The following is a 16,438-nucleotide window of genomic DNA, read 5'->3' on the forward strand; positions in this document are numbered from 1 at the left end:
TTTTATGTTCAAATGTGTCTGTTTACAAAGCAAAATAAAAAGACAATTATTCTTGAAAGTTTGGAGTCAAGAGGGTGTTAAATCTACATTTTGTGCAAAGTTTTCCTGTCCACATGGTAAGGCTTTTCACCCCAAACGCATCTTGTTCAAAAATTGACAGAAATATTTGCATAATGCTAATGAAGCAATCAAAAGGCAACTGTGGCATAGTACTACAACCACATCATTGCCAACTTTATAAATTCCTTGAAAGAGTGGAGACGTATGTTCTTGTGTCTCATGCTAACTTAAATTGGGAAAAAAAAAAACAAAACCCTTCTCATTTTCATTGCAAAATGCCACCCAGGCTTTTATTCCTATATTGTCAGCATCACAGTACTTCATCTCATTGCACAAAAACATGAAACACAATGAAATGTGGAAATATCACACTGATACCCAAACATGTAAAAAACTGACTTCTTGCAGTAAATACATAAGAGAAGTATTTTCAGGAATTTCCCTTAAGGCAGCAGTCAGAACCAAAATCCATCTTGCTGCTAATGTTACCTCAGCCCATGTCAGCCTGCCAGCCCATCACCAGCAGCTGCATGTTTCACACACCCAGAATATAACCAATAAGCCTGCCAGTGTGGCATTATAAGTTAATGTGAGAACTAGATGGGACAGTTTACTTATATAAGTATTAGGTTTAAAAGTCCTGCCTGAAGCAAAAGAATTAAATCTTTTATGCTTCCAAGAGAGACACTTTCACACTAAAGAGGTTTTGGAGTAGTTTGGAAGGAAGTGTTAAAGTCTGAAGTTCTCTCTCTGCACCAGGATGGGTCGGTCCCTACGGGTTGTGATGCTGCTTCTACACACTCCTTTGGAACCATGTCTATACATCAGCGCTGCCAACCTGCTCCAGAAAAGGCTGCATTTCACTTGTGCTGACCACAGACAGGGACTGATCTCTGTCTGGATGAGGCAAATGAGGAGATGCCAGCTGCCTGTAAAGGTTTTAATATGTGACACTTAATATGCCAAAATGTTTCAGTGGCAGTGGGGATTTTCCGTATAGGAGAATGGAATGAGCCCAGTTTTGAAAAAATAAATCTTGCAATGAAATCACAATAGAACAGGGAAACAAAGGAATAGGTTGTTATTTACAGGTGTATTCTATACGCACCATTTCAATGAATTGTGGGATATGACAGTAGGTGGTTTACTGTTGGCTCACTCAAAACAAATGAGTGTACAAATAAAAGATTAAGTTAGTTTACACTCCCTGCCTTTAGCAACCTGAAGCAACAAGAGCAAAACGGAAACAGCAGAAATGGAGCTCCCCTTGTCCTCTGGACTTTGACACCCAAGCACCTGGGAGACGGTGTAGAGGGATACTGGCAAGTCCTTCCTCGCTGGAGAGAACGTGGGGCTGCAAAGTGCTAGAACACCAAGAGGAGGATGCTGTGAGCATGGGATGCAGCGCCTGACGGGCACAGGGGCACTGGCAGGGGCCCAGAGGGAAGGGATGGACACTGCAGGGCTGACAATCCTGCCATGTTTATGAGTGGTAAGCTCCAGGAAATGTTCCACATAGCCCTCATAGCTCTCTGCCTTCAGACTTCAACGCGCACACACTCACGCTGTCCCTTCTTAAATTTCCCTTGAGGTTTCCATGTGCTGCTATTTTGCCCTCAGGAGCTGTGCTCCCCACAGGCTCTGTGCTGCACTATGCTGTGCTCTGCCATCCACAGAAGCCACGTTGCACGCACTGGGCAACCGCTTGTCACCGCTTTGGGGAGACATGGCCATAGAGCGAGATGTACAATGTTGACCAAGTGGTCTCACTGAAGTTATCACTGATCTAAGAGATAAGATAAGGAGTTCATTACGTATTCTCTGCTCTCACAGAATGCATCATTTCCAGGTCCAATGGGTCACTTATCACCTCCTTTGAGGCCTATAGCTGTACTTGTAATAAGATTAACAAAAAGAGATCTCAGATAGCACTGAATAAATAGTCAGCTTGGGTAAGGAAAAAAAAAAAAAAAAAAGAAAAATAAATTCCAGAAGGTAACTTCTATTGACTCTGAAGAGACAGAACATAGATCTGTGAACTGAGCCTAACAAAAAAAAAAAAAAAAAAAAAAAAAAAAGAGGATAAATCCTTTGCGAATCCGGATTTATACACACATGAGCACATGTGTGTATATACATAAATGTATGTGTCTATGTGTATATATCTTTCTTTCACATACATTTATTATATATTAGATTCAAGCCCTAACTGTGCAAAGAGAATGTGATCCATCCTTGTGCCTTTTTTTTCCCTGTGCCCTGTTGTCCAGATGTAAGCTGTGAAACACATCCAAGTTCCTTAGAACGTCGAGCCAGGCAGTTCAGGCTGAGCTGTTCCAGTTATCACTCCATTGAAAATGAACAACAAATTCAAATAACAGAGGCTGTGTTTGATTCTGGATCTTTCTGGGTTTTCTTTCTCTAGTTCCCACCCCCACAGTCTCACCTCTCTCCCACCCTTCCCTACTTACCATAAAGTTATGTTGCCCTTTGCTATAATAATGAATGGAATTCCCAGATTATTATTTTAGGGGCTTAACTGATTCTCAGTGGTTTTCATGTGTTTAGCACTTTTACAAAGAGGCTTTTTCATATGTCCTTCAGCAAATATACAAATAGACTTGGAGTCAGTATTCATTTTAATAGTTTCACCAGATAGTGACATTTATTTTCAGAGATTTTTTTTTCTCATTGTATTTTTGCATCACTCTGCATGCAGCTGTACCACACATCCATCTATAAACCTGGACCTAGCATTAGCAAGCAGAACATATCCATCCTTAAAGTAATCTTTTTACACCAAGATTTATACCTGCACAACTCTCATTGCACAAAACGTTAAATATATATAAAAGCAAGACTGTTGGAACCTCTCTTCCTCTTCTACATATTATTTATTTCCAAGTAATCTCAGCTGAGAGCTTTTTGATGCTGTCACAATGGCCAATTTTATATTGGACATTTTCCCCAATACAGATGTGTAGCTATTTGCCTTTCCTTTACCCCTCTGTAAATGCCATATGGACAGAAATCATTGAGTCACCAGATCATACATTTATTTTTCTGATATATTATGCTGTTTGATGTCGTGTTGACATGTAATTGATGTTGGTTTTGCCTTTTTTTGTCTTTGTTTTGTTTCTTGGTTTCAATAAAAAGAGAATTTAAAAAAGGTTGTAGAGTGATGACTTAAGGCACTGACAGACAAGAACATAGTATGCATCTCTTTTATGATGTGCTGCTGAGTAAATGGGTATATTTCTAGTTTTAGATAACATAGAGGAGACTTCAGAATTTTAACTGTAGAGTGAAGTATTTGTATAAGCCTAGCCTATAACCTCAAAAGAACTTCTTTCACTCACAAGAAGTACATACAGAACATGTTTTCAATAAGGGCTTAACCCATGATTTAAGAGTCAATAAAGAAAGATTTTCCATAAAGAAATGGGAAAGCAACAATAGAAATAAAATACAACATACCAAAGATTAAATATGTTCCATCAGCACAACAGTGTCTTTGTACAGTAAAGAGCACAAGGGGATGATTAATAGTAAAATGATATATATGTCAAAAGAAAAATAAATGCAATTTAGACAAAGTACACACATTAACAGAGAACATCATTTACAGTTATTCAGATGGGAAGAAGGCAAGGATAAAACTAGCGGAGAATCTATTTCACAACATGAAGTCACATTCATCTTGGTTCAGGCTTCCCCCCCTCTACAGCTGCAAAATAAAAATACTGGTGAAATCCTTGCTGACATAAAATTAATGCCTAAGTACCCAGTGACTTCAGCAGAATCAGGATTTCACTCAAGATATTTTAAGGTGCAGCTTTACTAGGCATACCTCGTGGTTCACCCGTGGGAATGGGTCCACACTTCGCCCTAGTTCCCACTGCAGTCATCACCAGCTCTAACAGCCTTGGCACAACCAGACCTTTCTAGAGGGCACCTGAGGCTGTGGAGTGCTTCCCACTCATCCTCCTTCTGAATGGCAGGGTCAAAAGATGCCTGGGCCTCTCCCAGGTGGCTTTACTATGCACTGCGTTCTGGGGCATGGGGAGGAAAAGAGGGATGGATTTCTCTTGAAATCCAGCCCAGAGACCAGGTTAAGCTTAAAGCACTGAAAGACAGGTTAAGGTGCCTGATGGGCCAAATATCTGCCCAGCACCTACCAGAAATTTGTCACCTGACACCAACTGAAAGTTTGAACAGGAAATATTCCAGTATGGTAACATACTATGAGAAGATTTTGGGAATGCCTCATCTAGATTTGCCAGAAACTTTATGAAAACGACCAGATGCAAACTTAGTATTTCAAGCATTCCCAGTTTTGAGCTAGAAAGACAGAAATGTGTTATCAGCTCATATTGCTCTCTGCAGAACCACAGGGCCCTTTTAAGGTACCCCAGCAGTGTGCTCGTTCAGCATGTTTGTGGCAAACACCTTCCACAATGAAATATAATTGCAACCAAATATATAAAAGATGGGAAAGTTCAGGACAGAAGGGAAATGACCATTTCATTCTGCATGCAAGAAACACTCTATATGATATCTCCATAACTCTGCCCTAAGTGCTCTAATATTTCCAAATAAACCAACACAAAATAAATATGTTTTTACAAGGCAGGGAAGAAAGGTAAATTTTAAATGAAGAAGAAATTTGGAGAAGTTGCAAATAAAAAGACAACAAGGTTTAAAATATAAGTTTTGTTCCATATTAATTCTAAAAATTTCTACCACTCTACTTTGTACACGTAGTTACACACAAAGTGGGAAAGAGAAACAGAAAGAAAACAGGGGTTATAATTCTCCCAGTAATTACCTGGAAAAGAGCCTTACTCTCCTGATATATGGCCTCAGTAGAAACCAGACAGGGACTTAAAGCCTATGTTTCTTAATAAGCTTGGTTTAAGGCACATGAGATAGAAATATGGACAAAGTGGTAGATCTGAAATACACTTCTCAAAACATCCATTCCCAAAGCTCCTTTTTAACTACCGCTCTCAAAATCGTAAGATGTCCCCAAATTATTTTGATTATGGTCTAATCTATTCTGTGTGACCCTTGCAGAAATGATTCTTTGCAACTCTGGCAAGTTTCTTTCTCTACCCCTTTTGTGAGATGAATGACTCCTTCTATTTGCAAGGAAGTTCTCAGGATTTCTGCATTACAGGACTATTATTATCAGAACTCATTGAGCTCTTGCTGTGTTCACAGATTTAAATCTGAAAGCCAGAAATTATAAACATATACCTCATTCAAAATAGAACACGCAAGCACACATTATACAAATTATTTCTGTAGTGTACATTATAGCTACATAAAGAATGACATCAGAAACCTTTATTAGCATCAGACAAGAGCCTCAAATCCTAAATCAGCTCACACAATTTCTTTTTTCTAAACTCCTTTTGATTTTTTTGCCTATTAAATCCAAATGCTATACAAGTTGGTGCTTGATGCTTTTGAAGTCACACAAAAATTTACTCATCCATTTTAAACCACATTTTCCTGATACAACATTCTATATGGTAGTTCAATGGAACACCACAGACACCACCTATGCATTGCCCAGATTGCCTGCCACCTTGACACTCCTGCAATTTTAATCCCAGACATCAATTGTGTTCAGGATTTTATATTTTTTGAAAACAGGTATTTCTGCACGTTTCAACTAAACTTGAAGGCTGCCCACACTGCAGGACATGAATGGAAGGATTTAAACAGAAATGCTTGAATGTATTTCCAGCAAGAAAAAAAAAAAAAATCACCAGAAAGACACTAGAAAGATAATTAATTAAAAGAACTCAAAACTTAACTGAGCATTCCCACTTTCTAAGTTTTCAGGTGTAAAATAACACTATATCAACAAGGCCAAGTTGATTCTCTCTATGAATGAAGGAATTAGAAGACATGAACAGGTCAAGGAAATACATAAGAATGAAAGCTTTAAAAGGAGAAAGAATCCTAGTAATTGCATTATGAACAATGTCAATAAAGAACTCCTTATCCCCCCTTCAAAATCCCAGAGTAGCATATAAATTATTTGTAATATTATTATTACTTTAGCAACATTACAATACACATTTTATTACCAAATCATTCCCTGTAATTCTAAGACCTATGAAGTAAATTGTTCTTCCCACATAAGTGTTAATCTAAATTACACAAAACAGTCTCACTAAAGAGTATCCAGGCTTTTAGGAAAGCTCCAAGGAGGTGATCTGATTTTAATCCTGTCATACTTTTAAGCAAATGTAGATTGACCTAAAGTAAACATTGCAGGAGGGAGCTCATGCTCCAGGCTTCACCAAGCAATCAGCAAGGCATCTGACACGCTACAGAAAACCTGCAAAATCCAGCAAATAAATCTTGTAACACCCATTCAGTATCCTATGAAGCACACAGTGGGGAGCTGACACATTATTAACTGACTGTAATTTTCACAAACTGTAACATACTAAGAGCTTTATGACATACATGTGGTGAAATATATTTTTATCTATTAAAAATGCCCATGTTTTCAAAGCAAGTTAATCAAGATGCTTCAAATAAATCATTGGGTCACGTTTAAGTTAGTAGCATCAAAAATATTAAACATTACAGAAAGAAGATATGGAAATATCTCCATCTCATGACTTCACTCTAGCAAAATCACAAGCTTTTGATGATTCAGTAATTGTGTGTAAAACAACAAAGGGACTGACTTGAGCAACAAAAACAATAAACTTGGAACAGGCAATTGTCACAAAGTGGTCCTCCCCTTGAGTGTGGGGTTTTTAATTAAATTATATTTTATACAAACCTGCCTAAACCCCACTGTTTCAGGTAAATCCACAACAGGCAATGCAGGTTCCAAGGAAGCTCTAATGCCATCCAGACGGAAAGAATCGATGATATGACACAGACATCAACTCTCAGCCAAAGCATCTTTCCTTTTGCCTTGGTGAAGGTTTATACAACTTTATGGAGACAAACCTCGCCTGCCTCTCTCAGGAACAGCAGAAAGCACTCCTGCAAGTGACAGATCACTGGCTTTTGGAGCCTTACATTGTTCTGCCACACACAGAGGTCCCAAAGGTTCATTGCGGAAAATGGCACTTTGCCAACTCTTATTACGGCCTGCCAACCTGTAGATAATCTTCTTGTATTATACTTCATCTGATACTTTCACATTTGCAACCCTTTACAACACTCAGCAGTTTCTATTTAAATAGAAGTAGACAAGATTTTGAAAATAAACCTAAATTAGAAAATACAGGCTAGATGAGGAAACTGAGAACATTTTCCTCACTATTGTCCATTATTCTTTAATGTATCATTCTCTTTCTGCATGTAGGCCAAAAAAATAAATCCAATGTAAACACAAAAGGCAAATACCTTTTGAAGGCCAAGCAAATATTTGAAAAGCAAAAAAGAGATTCTGCTTTTATCTCCAGATCACCCTACAATTTAATGGTTAGTGGAAGGGGGGGTCCCTTTTTTCCTTTCTTTCTTGTTTTTCTTTTTCTCTTTAGTTCAGGGAATGCAGCAGGGGCAGGTCCACACCTCATAGCTCACAGAATGGTTATCAACCTATAAACCAGAACAATAGGATAACAAAGGTCGGGTAACTATGCCATGTTTGCAGCAGAGCAGAGAGAAAAATTGACATTATCCAAAGCCATAAGGCAACAAAACAATGCATTAAAAGTCTTGATCCATTATTATTTCTAAATTATGAAAATTACTTGTCTGACCATGCAATTTGATGCCTAATTTATAAGCAAAGTGCAGGTGCCTGTATGAAGTTTAATGGTCTTTATGAGGTTTAATGAAATTAAATTAATACTACTCCATGGACTTGAGAGAGACTTGGCTCTTCAGCTATGACAATGGCATTAAATAGCACTGAAGAGAAAAAAAGGAAAGATTATATAAAAACTAAAATGGCAAAGCCAGCAAAACATCACCAATGAGTCCACAATCATCTGCCAGGAAGAGTAAATTACTGACAGTTTTCAAAGATTTTAGGTGGGGATAAAGCTGTTGAAACCAAAATGGGAAAAAAGCCCCCATTTTTTTTCGGCCTCTTATTACTAGCCCACAATTCTCAGGTCACCACTGAACACAAATGTTCAAGTGCTTAGTATTTCAATATTGATACTCTCAAGCCAATAGCAAATCTCTACCAATCACACACAAATCCCAGCAATTCCACAAAAACTCTGTGACACCACATAATGAGAACAAGTGCTTTCTTAAATTGTATGTCAAAAATCCCTAAATAATCTTATCATTAAAATAAAGCTGTCAGTGGTAATGTTATTAAAAATATTGGTGCAACTTTTGGGGTTAATCACTTGTCCACTGACTTCAAGGATTTAAGAAAACATTTCTTATGGGTTCAAGCTGTAAAGTATATGTACCTTATTACCTTTTATGGGACAGAAAAGTGATAAACACTTCTTATGATTAAAGAATCTGATCAGCAAAGTAGGATGAATACTAGAAAACGGAACTAATACTTGCTTGTAAAAAACAAAGCTATTAAAAAACTATTTTCTAGCAAACACAAATTTAATTAAGCATCTGAAAGCTATTTTGATTAGGTTAATTTTCAGTTTTCACAATATAATATCGCATTATAAGATGATGGATTCTACAGAGGACTGTAACAGAAACAATGAGAAAAGGAATTATGTTCCAGACTACTACACAAATGAGGAGAGACAAACCTTTCATGGACTACAACATATATTGCCAGAAAGGTATTTTTTAAACATTTTTCTCCTGAAATCTTTCTAAAAAAAATTAAAATATTTTTTTAATTGGCAAAAATATTGATAGCATCTCTATAATCTCTAAACACAACTTGAATAATATCTTAGCTAATAATTAAACATGTACAATGTCCAATTCTCTATTTGCTAAATAATAGAAATCCTAAAAGTGCAAGGTAGAACACAGGGATGGCCACAGGCCCATTGCTATGCTAGAACTGCCCCATGCATTACACACATAAAACTGATACCAATGGCCTGGAAGAATCATAAGCACTCTCATCTACTCCCAATATTATCAAGTAATTCTCAATAATTTTTGCTTACAGTATATTAGTCCTCTAAATTACAGATTGTCATCTCTGAAAGTAGAATTATATGGAAGAGAGTATTTTTAAGGAAATGTGAAGCTTTGTACCAAATATTAGTGTGAAAATCGTGTAGGGTTTTACTGTGCACATGTACATACATGACCATTAGATACATATATATATATATGTTCACCCATGTGTTTGCATAGGCAGAATAAGTAATGGATGAAATGGACTTGTGCCCACGTAGGTATGTATTTGTGTGCAGGCTTACGTACACGGATACATAAATATGGAGGTAAAAGTTCTCTAACCTGTACATAATTATATGTTGTTTAGACTGACACACCTATACATAATATGGATGGAATTCACTATCCTGATTGTTAGCAGTGAGAACTACAGTAATTTATATAATGCTTGCTCACAAATTTTCTAAAGCAGGGATCTATTCCCACTCTGGTTCAAAAAACAGTATTACATGTTCACAAAGCAATATATTTTTAACAACAAACATTTTTTTCTTTCAATTGCTTACTGTGTGATTCAGTTTCTCTAGATTTGGTTGGTATCAGTCAACCCATTTTGTGTAGTTCTAATAATTTTTGAAGACTTATTTTACCATACTGGTACATTTTTTGTACTGAAATTGTTGCTTCACTGCTGGAGCTAAGGAAGTAAAATCAGATCACCACCCCTGATGAATTAAAATTTCTACAACTAATATGATCATCTGTGACCTAAGGCATGTTGATTACACCCTTAAAGGATAATGAATTGTATGACAGGGTAAAAAAAAACATTTATAAAAAGGCTCAGTAATTTATTTGCTGGCACAGAGCTCTCTTTCCAATTTATTCCCTGAAAACTTCAGTTTAGGAAAATGGGAAAGTGACATTTCTCATACAATGCAGAAATTATTAGTGATACTAGTAGATGAAGTAGCCACTTTATTCATTCCTTTCTTTGCTTTCAAAGTAAACAAACCAGCTAAAAGAAGATAGCAGGAGACAGAGGACCCAGTAAGTCTGGATTCCATGCCACAGATGCAAGGTGCAGAAGAGAATAACCCTAATGAAGTCTGTACACTATCTTTAGACCCGTATCTGCACAGCTCAAAGCAGACTCTGATCCCCCCAGAAACACAAAGCTGCTATTACCGATTATTGTTTTAATTGACTTAGACATCAATTCCAAAACTTAGCTCTTTCTTTGCAATAGGAAGTCTCGGCGAGTATGCATTGAATGCCTAGATCTGAACCCCGACAAGCCAGGGAGGCTTATTATTCTGCTGCTTACCACACAGCAGCTCCCTTCCTAATAGGCATTTAGAACAAAACAATGTTTCTCTCCTGCAGGGTTTTATTTGGCCTTTAAATTAAACAACGCTCTAGGTTAGTAATCAGGTTTACCAGACAGTTGTCACGGGGTGACCAGCAGCTACTTTGTTTTCTCTCAACACTGTGCTCTCTAAGGTGGTAATAGTGTTAAACAGACTTCAGCTGATGGGGGAAGTAGAAAGATGAATCAACAACGTCCCAAAAACACTTTTTTCAAAGGAAAAGCAGTCTATTGAAGAACCACAGAAAAGAAAGCTTCAGTATAAACACTGGTAAACCATATATATTACCTCAATAAATACTAAAAGCCTACCCTGGTAAAGCAAGAACAAGTATACTTGTGATTTAGCTCACATTTTTCATGCAAAAGGTGGGGTGTATGCTTTTACATGTGGGTTTTTTTTTTTTTCAAAATCCAAGTTCATATGGAAGTAGAACAATTCTTTAACTTGGAACTAGACAATCACAGTCCTGATGAAAACTTTGCTTTAAAAAAAAATTGAAAAAAAAAAAAATTAGGATCTGGCAACTGCAATGCTCACTGAGGTTTAAACACATGTAAAATACCAGGAAGCTTGCACATGAGCATAAACTATTAGACAGCAGACAGACTGTTATATATTTTTTACTTTATCCATTCCTGTTCAGAGGTAGAAATGCCATAAGGATGTGCAGCTGAAGTGCCCAGCTTTGGCCTTCTCCCAGCACCATGGAGTTTGCTTTTGCTTGTTTGACCTATTGAAGCAGAAAGTGCCCTGAAAAAGTCTCCACTTTGTTCTGAATACCCCTGTTTGCCTCCAACACTGAACACCTGCACATCATCAGCCCAGTCCATAAAAGAGACCCATTTGTGGGAAAACACTCAGTTTGCTGTCCTTTGGCTCTCACAAACTTGGGTGATTACAGTTAAAGTAAATCTGCTGTGGGTTCTGTCCTTGTTGATTGTTTTGTTTGTTTTTACTACCATTAAAACATTTGGCCTAAAGACCACAGAATAATGAATAACTACACCAACATTGATTTGTGCTATCTTTGAAAGAAATGCCAGCAGATTTTCTTCTGCCATCTATAAAAATACACCCAAATCCTGTGTAGTAAAGACAGGCAGGAGATGACATTTTATAGTTCTGTGGATGTTATGTTCTATCATCCTCTACAGCCACAGAACTCTATTCAGAAGGTAAAAAAATGACACGTTTGAATGCTCCAGGATTTAGTAGCTGAAAATAACAAGTCTTTGAGAATACAGTGCTTCATGAGTATGTCTTTTTAAAAAACTACTGGGATATGTTGGGTGTAATAAGGAACACATGTAACTCCTACTTCAGTTGAGAAAAAAATAGGAAATAAAATGTTTTCCTTTAACAGCATGTGATTCAATTAACTCTTCAAGCTCTTCTCTTTTTGCAGCAGTCAAAAATATAATTATTTTCCATAAGACAATAAAGCTATAGCCCCAAAGCCAAAATGAAGTCTTATATGATTTTCCTCTGTTATGAGACACGGATCAAGTGCTGATAAACACCCGTGTATCTAACCTGCTTTTTTGAAACACATAGAACACTACGGAGTTTCAGAAAGCAAAACCCACAAGATACTAGGCTGGTTTTATTCAGATGTTTAGATGAAGTATGTTCAATCTGGTTTTTTAGCCCTAGCATTTTACAATTTATTTTCTTGGAGAATGAGAGTTCTAATGATTCTATACTCTCTCCTTAATATCTTGTAGAGGTAGACACCTGTATGCAAAGCCATGAAAATGCCCTGAATTTGTCCTTTTCCCATGATACAACCTTTTAATTTTGTATCTGACCACTCCATGCTGCTGATGCTCCATAAGCACTCCGTAGAAGCTGGAGTTTTTGTGAGCTCTTTTGGTAATACTACAGCCTGAAGCAAGACTAGGCACCACCTGCACCATATTTATCTACTTGTTTATGAAAGAGTTTCCCCCTCATTGTGTGGATAACTGACCTTAGCCATAGCTAATAAGACATGAGCTTCCTTGAACTCTGCAGCTTTACACTGAATCTTATAAAACACTTCAGTGTTATCCATATAGCTTCACTGAGCTCCTAATGAAGTGAAACACATTCTCTCCCCAGTACTATCACCACAGACAAGGTGTGGTCCAAGAAACAAAAATAACCTGGCCCAAACTTTTCTTTGGCCATTTGTTTGTGTAGACAAGCTTCTTCCTGGCTACTGACAGATTTTTATAAAGTTGAGAATCAAGCAACATATAGATATTTATGCTCCACCCTCCACATCATCTCATCTTACTGCACCAACCATGTAGTGACAAGAATGGCTGGCTTGCTTGCTGTAGGCTAACTGCTTCTGCAGCCTCCCCTGAGCGCAGCTGTGTTTCCAGATGTGTGACTAGTTAGTCAGAGACCTCTGCAGCTTCATCTCTCCTCAACATTAAGCCTTTAAACAGGTTGGGATCTACACAGTCTGCGTTGAAGAAAATACAATTTTACTTAACATGAACACCCTGTTCAGTCAAACTAGTTCCAGTAAATCAGATGATGTTCTTATCAACCTATTCCAGACACATCTAACTTTTTTAGTTGGGGTGTTTTTTTTCTCCATTTTTTTCCTGTAATACACAGCTGAGAACAGGAACTGGCAAAAAAGCAGTGGTGCCAGCTAAACTGCCTTGCAAGGGGACATTTTTCACAGGTTACACTATTGTGTTTTTGAAACAAGTCACTGGAATGGTCACAAAAACCCCAGAGTTTCTGCTTGATATCTTTTTTTTCTATCTTTTGCTAAGAACATTACATTTATCCCAATTTATTTTATTATTAATAATAATAATAATAATAACAACAGCTATTTTACACTGGTTTATACCTGAGGGGGTTCAGGACTGTTTCTGTTCATTTGCAGGTAGTGTTTGATGATTTAGGATTCTGTCAATAAACTAATCCTTATAATTAATTTTAATATGAACCAACTGAACCAGTACAGTGCTAGAGCACAAGTGTTAACTACACATATACATGAAAGACAATAAATCCTGAAGTACTACTTCAAAATCCAGCCAATTTGTCTAATTTGTGGGTTAGTATACACATAAGTAATATAATCATCTTAATCATTCCAAATAAGGATACAGAGAGTTTCATTTTGTGTTTTACTTTTTCCCCAGCAGCTCTATACTAGTTGTTCCTGATGATGTTCCAAGCAGAGCATTCCAAAGAGTCACTCGTGCAGGAAAACAGTTGAGCTAAACTCAAGTTGCCAGCTCTTTTCTAATTTTAAGTTTAGCTTTCCCATTCTGAAGGAAGCATTCCTCTCCAATACTAGTTAAAAGAGCTTATCTAATTTAACTTTCATTTTTTCCTTAAACATCTGGGAAATTTCATTTCTCTAATCAGTTTCTTACTTTCCTCCACTAATTACAATCTTGTTTTTTCTACGTATATCATTTCCTGTGTGATAATTTTTTCATCATTGGGTTTCTTGCTCTTTATATATTTCCTAGATGCTGGTGTTCAAACTCAAAAAATGCAGATTATTTATGTTGTCCCCGCTCTCCTTAAAATACTCAGCTAAAATGTGCCTCAATAAGTTATTTTCCTCTATGTACATCTGAATATTTAGCATAGCTCCCAAAATGCCACCATCATCAGCAAATTCTAGGACTTTAGTTTACGCTAGCATGGTGAGACGCCCTTCAGAGAACTTGGCCACCAGCTGTCCCTCTGCTCCAGGAGGCCAAAGTCACATGCGAAACGGTGACGCTGTCACACGCCACTTCTCCCTTTCACTTTCCCCACTGCCTCTTCTTCCTTTCTCTTTCTCCTTTGCCCGAGGCCATATCTTAATCCCATTCCCAAAATTAAAAGGTTTCTTCCTTTCTCTCTGTCTCATGAAAAGTTTCCCCGTAGAACTACGTTGCGACAGGAGCTCAGCCTTTAAATTTGGAATGCTTTTAGTTTTATCCATATTTTCCTTCTTGTACCACTACAATTCCTTTCATTCAGGTTTCAGGCTATTTCATACATGACAGGCTAAAATCTGAACTTTTTTCACCAAGGCAGATATTGTAGTCGCATCATGTTCATACTGAATTCCATTGTACAAGCAAATCAGGAATTTTTCAAGTGTTACTAATTTAAGTAACACAATTAGGAAAAGTTATCAAATGCTGTACACCGACTTTCTAGCTTACAATACAGACTTTCTAGTTTCCACAGTAGTAGACTATAATTTAAAATATTGCACACAATTCCTATAATAAGATAAATAGTGAAGACTACACTGAAAGGCATTAAAGTTTATCACGCCTATTTATTAGTATCAGGAGCACAATTTTGAAAGTTTTCCCAAGATAGGGCTTTCAGTTTTTACAAAATTACCAAAATTATGAGATTGTATTCAACTGACCTAATGTTTTCATTTGCATTTCTCTGTATAAACACAGTGGTATGTTTACCAAACATCCATTTCCTTCTAACCTCAGATCCTAGATTTTTGAAGCCCCACCAAAAAAAAAAATTAAAAAAGAAGCTTTTTAACTAACAAAAATTTGTTCACAACATCAAAACAAACTTACATAAATCATTCATACAGTGTGAAAACTGAAATATAATGACTCAATGAAAGAGCTCTGTAACATAAAAGTTCCTGTAAACCCCTGCAATATGTCCAAGCACAACTAAAGACAGACTTATGTAATATATTAGCTTGCAATTGCAAAGGACTCTTCAGGTTTTGTAATCAGTTCTCACACTTAACCGCAAACCAGGAAAGAATTGTTATGATATTTCACAGTTACATACATATCATAGCTTAGAAATATGGCTTAGAAATGTATCTTCTTACCAAAGGTAAACACAAGTTTAATTTCTTTCATTCATTTGAGGAAACTGAGGATCAACATACGCTGTTTCACATGCTGATACTTTAAGTAAAATAACAAAGATCCTTTTAAAAACTAAACTCTCTTATAATGGAAAACAGAAAGAAAAGATTTTGTTCCTTTGAGAAGATGATTAGCTTACCTGGTTTTGCCATTCCACACCGACAGCCCGAACAATATTATCAGCTCTTCAGGTACTAATTCTTGCTAACTGGAAGGATATTTTCTCTCTTGCTGGATTAATAATCAACTTTCCTGATAGTTCATTTGTAATTCTCTGCTGGTTAACCCTTTGCAGGGCTCCCATTTTGAACTAAGCAACCTACACTCTTCGGCTCATTGTAATACAAAAATAACAAAACACAGACTAGCACATAGATGAGAACTAAATAGCAAGCTAAAGAGAAAAATTAAGAATAGATTATTTTAAAAAACTAAAAGCTTGCAAACACTTAAAACAAGACTTCCTTTCTCTGAAAGACTCTAATTACTTAACCTAGCTGCTGGTAAAACAATGCATCAACAACCTGGGAGCTGTAAAGTCCAATGGCTCATACGACTGCACACTCCCAGGAAGCCACAGCTCGACCTCTCATCTTCAGCCAGTGAGCAAGTATGACACATGCCTGCCTAATTCTGAACATAACATCTTTTATTAGTGAATCATGTGCTGAGAAATTGCCACAGTTATCAGTTTGTGCAAGGCCACCCATCTGTGTTGTCAAAAAGCAAAAGCAAGAGTGGCCAGGAGTAAAAATGAGATAAGAGAGGCCCAGAATAGCTAAAAAGGGGAGTTCAAATGAGGTCAGAACAGTTTAAGACGGGATACCTAAAAATTATATATAATTTTTATTTTCAAGTGTTATAGTAGTTACATATATGTGTTATAAATTACATATATGTTATCAGTTTCATGAAAATTCAATACAGCTCTGGCAGTTCTGTTGTGAAATGAGCAAAAAGATTATAAAACAAACCTGGCAAAAGAGTTCAGAAAACTCATAAGAACGTGGAACATTCTGGAAATGCTCATCTAAATAAATTAGTCTTTAGGAGATGGGTGATAGACCTGGGGACCTGCTT

At 36.9% G+C, this 16,438-nt stretch overlaps 1 protein-coding gene across 6 annotated transcripts in view; it reads right to left on the bottom strand.

The window, feature by feature from the left end:
• Positions 1-16,063, bottom strand: part of SOX6 (SRY-box transcription factor 6) — a 260,249-nt gene extending 244,186 nt beyond the window's left edge. For 3 of the 6 annotated variants that reach the window (XM_062494967.1, XM_062494965.1, XM_062494966.1), the window contains exon 1: positions 15,498-16,061. The gene's annotated coding sequence lies outside the window, so the exon portion shown is untranslated. Of the gene's footprint in view, positions 1-15,497 lie in introns of all 6 variants that reach the window. The other 3 variants (XM_062494968.1, XM_062494969.1, XM_062494970.1) reach the window with 2 other exon arrangements.
• Positions 16,064-16,438: the final 375 nt, after the last annotated feature.

This window comes from Cinclus cinclus, chromosome 6 (genome assembly GCF_963662255.1).
Source record: "Cinclus cinclus chromosome 6, bCinCin1.1, whole genome shotgun sequence".
Taxonomy (NCBI): domain Eukaryota; kingdom Metazoa; phylum Chordata; class Aves; order Passeriformes; family Cinclidae; genus Cinclus; species Cinclus cinclus.